We start from the raw sequence: 9975 nt of genomic DNA, 5'->3' as shown, positions 1-9975 counted from the left end.
GCCTCAAAATATGGTGGTTTAACATTATAACATAACCAGCATTCCTCAGTTAAATTTGGTTTGCTTTCATTAAGGGCACGATAAGAGGCTTGCATTAGATTCCATAAGGGGTCGTTGGATTCTGACAACTCTAGATCCCTGGATAAAGAAAATTCAGTCACAGTGTCATTAGTTGTTTCCGAAAGGGAGTCTGGAGAAGGGGTTACAACAATTACGGGGGCAACCTTTTTTTCAGAGGAAGTGGGTGGATTCAGGACCAGGTTTGGTCCTACTGGTAAGGGATCGTGTGGAAGCTTTTCCTTTATTACTTTAATAAAACCCCCTCGGTCTGGCCCTGGTTCTCTAATTCTAACTCCCCACATCTTTCCTACTAACCAACTATCATCTGTAGGACTTGATATATTTATTTCCAGATATTGACAGTTTGACGAGTATTGTCCCCCTAATATATGTCCATTGTAAGTATATGAAGGTGGGTTACAGCCTTGGGGTCCCCAACTAATTTTCAAATATTTATCATTATTAATTCCCCATTCTAGGGCCATTGTTTCACATCCCCAGTATGCGCAATAATAATGTCCAGGGTAATTACAGTATTCTTTCCCTGGATTAGAGGCAGGACAAAAATAAGTTGAACTTTTATTACCTTGCCATCCTTGTCTTTTGCATACAGGAGTGAATTGCCCGATTAGTTGACATGGAGTTACGTTGAATGTTGGGCTGCCAGGTCCTTGAAATTCACCAACGACTTGGCTTGTATCTAATTGCAATAATTTCCAGCTCATTGGCTCATGAGGGTTTCCATCTGCTTGGGTTATTATCAATAACAGAACTAACGGCATAACAGGAAAAAGGGTGTCTGTCAATTTTGCCAATTTAAGTATATTTTTACCAGTCCTGGGGAAGTTCGGCCATTGTTGCTTTTGTGTCCCATTGTTCTGGTTCTTTTCTCCACAGTTTGTTCCTCCTCTGCCTTGCCCGTCGACTCGGTTGCTTCGAGCCACGGGGTGTACCATCTTCTCGGCAGCAAGGGGATTCTTCAGGAGAACAGCTGTTTCGGGCTTTCTGCCTGTTTACATAGGCTTCCCACTTTGCAGCTTTAACTAATGGGGCAAAGCAAAACACGGTTAGTACTTCCCTTCTGCACTTTATAGCCAAGATTTCAGCTATAAAGGGGACTGGTTCGTTGGAGTGGTAACAATAATATTGAGGGTTTATTCCTTTGGCAAAAATTTCCCACCACTCATGGGATTCTCAAATAATTTCTTGTTTAGACTCTAATTGTTTTAATTTCCACTCAGTGAGAGTTCTTTGGATTTTTCCAACACTGTGTGTAAACTCCTATCGGAGGGTATCTACATTCACAGTGTGTCCACCATTTATCCTGGCATACCTTACACCTGAAACAAGCAAATGGATAACAATTGCAGTTCAAATTATTACACCTAATTCGTATATCTAGAGTACATATATTATTTACATCAGCATATCTTCTATATTCAATATTGTGTGGTTGCATAAGTTTAGCAATTTCCTTCAACACACTTTGTACGCTTCCATATATAATAGATAAAAAAGAAATAATTATAGCAAATATAAACAGCAATACACACTTTATACCAAAAGGCAATGCGGCAAAATAATCAAATAAAGTCTCTATCATTACGTTATCTTTTCAGGGTTATCTTGGTGTCACCTGGAGTACTGATTACTTTCCAGTGGGGTCTCGTCACTGGGCCTTTAATGCGACTGGCATGAGTCCATCCACGCTCAGCAGTCCGGACAGCTGTTTCTTCCACTATTCGAGATGACCCATCTATGAAAATTATTTCTCCATGTTGTAATTCCTCTTCTTCTAGGTCTGGTCGAATTCGTGTTTGTTGTTCAATCGTTTGAAGACAATCATGTACTAACTCAGTACTTTCCCCTGGGTATAGAAATTCTGCAGGGTTAACCGCTCCGATAGTCCTTAGGGATACTTTTGGAGATTCTATGAGTATTCCCTCATACTTTAGTAGTCGGCTATCTGTAAGCCATTTTTCTGCTTTTTGTTGAAGCACCCCCCTTATATTATGAGGCGCATATAGGACAACTTCTCCATTAAAGGTAATACGATTCGTTTCTTCAAGTAATAAGGCAGCAGCAACAATGATTTGTAAACAACTCGGCCAACCCCTGCTCACAGGGTCCAACAGCTTTGATAAGTATGCCACCGGTTTCTTTTGTCCGGCCCATTCCTGAGTTAATACTCCGAATGCTGTTCCTTCATGTATGTTGACGAATAAATGGAATGGCCGCTTTAAATCTGGGAGACTTAAAACCGGTGCTTGACTTAGCTCCCTTTTTGAGACTGGCAAACTGCTCTTGATCCTGAGGGGTCCACTTGGGTATTTTGTCTTTAGACAGTTGTTCATATAAGAATTTAACTTTAAAGATGTAGTTCTCTATCCATTGCCTACAATACCCAAATAGCCCTAATGCCTGCCGAATTTGCCTCTTAGTGACAGGCATAGGTAATTCCAGAATTCCTTTAATGCGCTCTGGATCCAATATCTTCTTGCCGTTAAACAAATAATGCCCCAAATATTTCACTTTTTCCTCCACAAATTGTAACTTTTCTTGTGATACCCGTAGTCCCTTTTGTGCAAGAAAGTTTAGGAGTCAAATGCTTTCTTTTCTTACATCCTCCTTATTATTCCCTGCTACGAGCAGATCATCTACATACTGTAACAGCACGTTTCCCGTTTGTACTTGGTATTCTTTTAAGAGCTCTTCCAGGGCCTGTCCAAACAGATTAGGGGACTCAGTGAACCCTTGGGGGAGCACGGTCCATCTCAATTGCTGTTTACGGCCTGTCTCTATGTCTTCCCATTCAAAGGCAAAATAATCACAGCATTCTTCTGCCAGTGGACAGGCCCAAAAGGCATCCTTTAAATCAGCCACACTATACCAGGAGTTATGGGGTCCTAGCTTGCTTAGCAGTGTGTATGGATTTGCTACTACAGGGAACCGGGTGATAGTTCTTTTGTTTATTTCCCTTAAATCATGTACGAGCCGATATTTCCCATTTGGTTTCTTTACAGGCAGAATGGGGGTGTTAAAGGGTGACATACAAGGCTCTAAGATTCCTTGTGCTAACAATCGATCAATTTCTGGTTTTAATCCTCTCCGTCCTTCTAGGGATATGGGATATTGCCTTACCCTCACAGGTATGTGGGGTTCGGAAATTTGGATTTTAATCGGTGGGATTTCCAGTCTACTAATTGTGTTCGGAGAGTACCAGACATCGGGGTTAATTTGTTTTTGATCATCCACGGTCAAAGGATAGGCAGACACCGTTAGTTCTTGATTTTTTACTTTAATTTCTAATTGCAATTCAACAATTAAATCTCGTCCTAACAGATTAAATTCTGCTTCAGGGACGAGCAAGAGTTCACCCATTCCAAATTTATTTTCAGTTTCGAATACCACATTTTTGATTTTGCTTACTTTAAAGGGTTCTCCTTTTGCCCCAATTACTTGTACTTTTTCAGGGGAAACTTTACATCCCTCAGGTATTCGCCTAATAGTCGATTTCTCAGCCCCAGTGTCTACTAAAAAGGTGAACTCTTGTTTATGGGGACCTATTTTTAATTTTATCAAGGGCTCATGATGACTCCGGTCCCCTAAGATATAGAGCCCCTGACTCTCCTATTCCGTTTTCAATATTTCCTCATCCCTGATCCTTTCTCTGCAATTCTTCTTTATATGTCCCTTCTTTCCACAGTAAAAACAACATCTCTGTTCCTTCTTTACTACTACGTTCCCTTGTTTCGTTCCAGAAGACCTGTGTTCACCAGTCCGCCCTTTGCGATCCTCTCTGACCGCTGCTACCATCATTTTTACTTGTCGCTTGCTGCTCTCTTCTTCCCGCCTTACGTAGACTTTCTGAGCTTCCCTCAATAATTCATCCAACCCTCTATTCTGCCAGTCTTCTAACTTTTCAATCTTCTTTCTGATATCTTCCCAAGATTTTGCCACAAACTGAGTTTTGAGGAGCGCTTACCCTAAAGGGTCGTCTGGATTTACCCCAGAGTACAGCTGAAGGGCTTTCCTCAGTCGTTCCAGCCACTCAGTAGGGCTTTCATCTTTCTTTTGCATTTCATTAAATGCTTTATTGATATGCTGGCCACGGGGTACTGCTTCTCTAATCCCCTGAATTACTATAGTTCTTAGGTCCTGCATATGAGTTCTATGCACCGGATCCTGATTATCCCAATTAGGTTTTTGGAGTGGCCATTTAATATCTGCTTGAGGTCCCTGGGCATGTTGAGCATCCCACAGTCTCATTCCTGCTCGTCTAATCATATCTCTTTCCTCGGTAGTAAATAATTGACCAAGGATAGATTACATCTCATCCCAAGTATAAAGGTTTGGTCCCAAAAATTGATTTAATCTTTCTGCCACTCCGAGTGGGTCCTCAATTAAGTTTCCCATCTCGATTCTTTTAAAATCTCGTAGGTCAGCTGAGTTTAGGGGTACGGAAATATATCCGATCACAGGTTGAGGTCCCCCCATGGGTATTTCCCTTAGGGGGTACATCTGAGCTGCCCCTTTTTGACTTCTAGTTACGCGTCTAGGAGGAGGGGGAGACCCTTGTTCCGACTCTGGTGGGGGAGTGGGCGCTCTGGGGACCTCTGGAGGGGCTGCGGGAGCAGGAGGAGGAATGTAAGGAGGGGGGGTTAGAAGGGTTTCGTCTAACTCTTCCTTCTTTTTCCTTTGTTTAATTTTTACTTCATTCAGCGGGTAAAGTCTAGCTCCCGGTCTTTCTAGCCACACTTCCGCATATTGACTCTCCTCCGGGTTAAGGGTTTTTTTATTATTAACCCAGAGGTTTAATTGCTGTCTTACCCAATCTTCTTCTGACCCATAGACTGCCCAAAAGACATTTTTAGAAATCTTCTTCCCTCCCCATATCTTAGTACAATATTCTATCATCTTCTGCTTATCTTTCCCTAGGGTTCCAGGGAAATATCTCCAATTGTCTAAGATATATGCCAGAGGGGTATTCTTAGGTACAGTGGGTACCCTTCCCATGGGAGTCGAAGGCTTGCGGCCCTTCGCCCCCATCTTCTGGAATATCCACAAACATACACTCACTCGCTCCCCTTGTTCCTGGCCCAGTCCCTCGCGGGAGATGGGAGACGCAGTACTTAAGAGTCCACACTCGCTTGGTTCAGTATATCGAACCTCTCACTCGTTATATTCCAGGAAACCCAATCCCGCCCGAACGGCAAACCCGCGAACAAATTCGCAATATACTTACGCGTCCTGCGTCTTCGTCCGGACTCCCGTGCACAGAATTTTATGGGATTTTACCGGTCCTTTTTTTGCTCAATATCCTAGAATTTAGGTTCGTCGGTAAGGTTGGAGTAAGCTGTTGGTCGCGGGGCCGCGAAATGTCGCGGGGCGCCTCCCCGGAGGACCAAAGCCCACCGTTCCTTATCCGAGTCACGGCACCAGAAATTGTTATAAATTGAGACCACAACAGATCATAATCCAATTAAAATTTTTTTAATTATAGCAAGTAGAATATGAGCAAAAACCAGCGCTGGACGGCAGGGGAGTCTGCGCTCCACCAACTGCCGTCCTGAGCAGTTCAAACAGTCCCTTTTTATACATCTTTACTTCCGTGTTCATGAAGTAGTGGAGGTACTCTGCGCATGCTTCAGTTGTTGTTAGGGGGTCGTTTTCTGCCTCCTGGTGGTCGTTGAGGCCGAAGTAAGAAGTCTTCCTCCTTTGTCCCATAGTTGACCCCTCACTCATATGTCCTTATATGGGGTTGTTTGTCCTGTTTCTGTCGGTTCCTGGACATCTGGCAGTTATCTTATCTTGCACAAGCGGTATCTGGTTTAGTTTGTGTAAGCGATTGCGGTTATCCTATCTTACACAAGCGGTGTCTGGTGGCTGTTTGCATAAGCGATTTCATATCTTTTGTTGCCTAACCTTTACATTGGGCTTAACATAAATCTTAATAAAAAATACCCTAGTCCATAGTTTCTTACACTTTTCTTCCAAATACATTGCCACACCCCTCCAGCCTTCTGGCTGATGGGGTGGTGTGCGAAGCTGAAAAGTCCATGTCTCTGTGTAAGCACTGCTCAGCAACAACTAAAACATCAGTGTTATTCTCACCCTAAATCCAAAACACAGTACTGTACCAGCTACTTGGAAGAAAATTAACTCTATCCAAGTATCCTATTTTAACCTCAGCTAGCAATCAAGCACCACGCAGTGGCTTGCTCACTCCCCCCCCACCCGGAGGGGTGGGGAGGCGAATTGGAAAGGAATGTAAAACTCAAGGGTTGAGATAAGAACAATTTAATAATTTAAACAGAATAAAGAGGTAAGAACAACAATAATAACAGTAATAATAATAATTATAATGAAAGGTGGGGGGAAAGGGTAAAATCCAAAGGAGAAGGGAAAAAGGAAAACAAGGGATGTACAGTACAACTGCTCACCACCCGCTGACCAATGCCCAGCCAGTCCCTGAGCAGCAATCCCCCCCCCCCGTTACCAAAATCAGTTGATCTACCTCAACCAAGGACTGAATTTTTCATTTTTAAAACAAGTACAAAGCGGACTTTAAATTAGTAAAAAAAAAAATTCAGTATTTGATTTAAAGAATCAGTCACCAATATTCGAGTGAGCGGAGGTTATCTTTATTCGGCGGCGCTGGGTGCATGGGGGATCGCTCCACCAAAGTCATGCACCCCAAGGGAACCTTTCAGCCCCCTCTTTATACAAGTGACTCATGTATATTCAATAGTTTTCCAGGAAATCGTTTACATATTCATTACAATTCTGAGAATTCATTTACATATCTTGTGCCTGTGCAATGTCCTTGAGGAGTTGTCTCTGCGCAGACTCTATTCCTTAGTGGCCATGTTTAAAGTCTCCGTCTTCACCACGTTGCATGTACAACAGGAATCTAAGACCAAATGTCCCTTCTAAAGATAACCAACCCAAGGACTTAGCAGTCTGTACATCCGTCATGTGGCAATAAGGGTCCTTGGACATTTCCCGACTTTTAACTAAACATAGGTGTGTCATACTTTAGATAAGTGGTACAGATTCACTATTCACAACAGGAGGCCAAAATATGTTTCACAATTACCACAGACACTCTCCTTCTCATAAGTGAAAGAATATAGCTACTTCAATACTTATGAGGAAGTTGCTAATATGTAGTGGAACCTTGCTGAACTAAAATTAGGTAGTCTGAATGCTGGAATTCAGTATGCATTAACCAAGCATTACATTTTTAGAGTACATATTTATTTTTAGTAATTTGGCAAAGAGAAAGCATAAGTTCATATGTACTTTTAACAGTCTTCCATCTCAAATTTTCATTATTCCAAATAGGGACGTACTCCCAGAGGTTTTTTTTCCACCATGACTATATTATATTTAGTGTTAGATTTCCACAGTTTAAGGGAAAAGGACTTTTAAAAAAACCAAAAAACATCATAACCAGCTTCAACAAGACTTGAGCACTTAATCCAAGTCAAGCTTTGCCATATGCAGGTACTCTCCTCATCACAATATTTTGTGCTTCTCTAAAAAACCAGGTTTTGTATTGCTTCAGTCCAAAACTTTACAGTGAATGCACAAAAGCATATTCTCTCCAGTTACCTGTGTCACTATTATGAAGCAAAAAAAGATACAATCTTAGAGTTTTGAAGTTGCATAATTTCTAAGACATACTAAGAAACTCTTTCTTCCTTAAAATTCAGTACAAGTGTAAGAAACTATGGACTAGGGTATTGTTTATTAAGATTTATGTTAAGCCCAATGTAAAGATTAGGCAACAAAACATAAGATAACCGCCAGGTGTCCAGGATGCCGCTTGTGAAAGATAAGATAAAGATAAGATAACCGCCAGGTGTCCAGGATGCCGCTTGTGCATATGAATGAAGGGTCAACACCTCCACTACTTCATGAACACGAAAGTAAAAAAAAAAGGTATAAAAAGGGACTGTTTGAACTGCTCAGGACGGCAGTTGGTGGAGCGCAGACTCCCCTGTCGTCCAGCGCTGTTTTTGCTCATATTCTACTTGCTATAATTAATAAAAATTTTAATTGGATTATGATCTATTGTGGTCTCAATTTATAACAATTCTGGTGCCGTGACTCGGATAAGGAACGGTGGGCTTTGGTCCTCCGGGGAGGCGCCCCGCGACAATCCGCGGCCCCGCGACCAACAGCTTACTCCAACCTTACCGACGAACCTAAATTCTAGAATAATGAGCAAAGGAGAAACCGGTAAAATCCCATAAAAATTCTGTGCACGGGAGTCCGGACGAAGACGCAGGACGCGTAAGTATATTGCGAATTTGTTCGCGGGTTTGCCGTTCGGGCGGGATTGGGTTTCCTGGAATATAACGAGTGAGTGTATGTTTGTGGATATTCCAGAAGATGGGGGCGAAGGGCAGCAAGCCTTCGACTCCCATGGGAAGGGTACCCATTGTACCTAAGAATACCCCTCTGGCATATATCTTAGACAATTGGAGATATTTCCCTGGAACTCTAGGGAAAGATAAGCAGAAGATGATAGAATATTGTACTAAGATATGGGGAGGGAAGAAAATTTCTAAAAATGTCTTTTGGGCAGTCTATGGGTCAGAAGAAGATTGGGTAAGACAGCAATTAAACCTCTGGGTTAATAATAAAAAACCCCTTAACCCGGAGGAGAGTCGATATGCGCAAGTGTGGCTAGAAAGACCGGGAGCTAGACTTTACCCACTGAATGAAATGAAAACTAAACAAAAGAAAAAGCAGGAAGAGTTAGACGAAACCCTTCTAACCCCCCCTCCTTACATTCCTCCTCCTGCTCCCGCAGCCCCTCCAGAGGTCCCCAGAGCGCCCACTCCCCCACCAGAGTCGGAACAAGGGTCTCCCCCTCTTCCTAGACGCATAACTAGAAGTCAGAAAGGGGCAGCTCAGATGTACCCCCTAAGGGAAATACCCATGGGGGGACCTCAACCTGTGATCGGATATATTTCCGTACCCCTAAACTCGGCTGACCTACGAGATTTTAAAAGAACCAAGATGGGAAACTTAATTGAGGACCCACTCGGAGTGGCAGAAAGATTAAATCAATTTTTGGGACCAAACCTTTATACTTGGGATGAGATGTAATCTATCCTTGGTCAATTATTTACTACCGAGGAAAGAGATATGATTAGACGAGCAGGAATGAGACTGTGGGATGCTCAACATGCCCAGGGACCTCAAGCAGATATTAAATGGCCACTCCAAAGACCTAATTGGGATAATCAGGATCCGGTGCATAGAACTCATATGCAGTACCTGAGAACTATAGTAATTCAGGGGATTAGGGAAGCAGCACCCCGTGGCCAGAATATCAATAAAGCATTTAATGAAATGCAAAAGAAAGATGAAAGCCCTACTGAGTGGCTGGAACGACTGAGGAAAGCCCTTCAGCTGTACTCTGGGGTAAATCCAGACGACCCTTTAGGGTAAGCGCTCCTCAAAACTCAGTTTGTGGCAAATAGGAGAGTCAGGGGCTCTATATCTTAGGGGACCGGAGTCATCATGAGCCCTTGATAAAATTAAAAATAGGTCCCCATAAACAAGAGTTCACCTTTTTAGTAGACACTGGGGCTGAGAAATCGACTATTAAGCAAATACCTGAGGGATGTAAAGTTTCCCCTGAAAAAGTACAAGTATTTGGGGCAAAAGGAGAACCCTTTAAAGTAAGCAAAATCAAAAATGTGGTATTCGAAACTGAAAATAAATTTGGAATGGGTGAACTCTTGCTCGTCCCTGAAGCAGAATTTAATCTGTTAGGACGAGATTTAATTGTTGAATTGCAATTAGAAATTAAAATAAAAAATCAAGAGCTAACAGTGATATGGAGAAATAGTGTGAAATGGCGACAATGGACATCGATTGTGATTGTGTGTGTCT

The 9975-nt window shown here is 42.4% G+C and overlaps 1 long non-coding RNA gene across 1 annotated transcript; it reads right to left on the bottom strand.

The window, feature by feature from the left end:
* Nucleotides 1–411: 411 nt before the first annotated feature.
* Nucleotides 412–5526, bottom strand: LOC119140846. Its single transcript, XR_005101745.1, has 3 exons — nt 5306–5526; nt 1697–1792; nt 412–1103 (listed from the first exon to the last, which is right to left on the bottom strand). It is a non-coding gene; the product is annotated as an uncharacterized LOC119140846 (long non-coding RNA).
* Nucleotides 5527–9975: the final 4449 nt, after the last annotated feature.

The sequence above is a fragment of the Falco rusticolus genome, chromosome W (assembly GCF_015220075.1).
Source record: "Falco rusticolus isolate bFalRus1 chromosome W, bFalRus1.pri, whole genome shotgun sequence".
NCBI lineage: Eukaryota > Metazoa > Chordata > Aves > Falconiformes > Falconidae > Falco > Falco rusticolus.
Note: the sequence above shows the minus strand (reverse complement) of the source record. Positions and strands in the feature narration are given on the sequence as shown.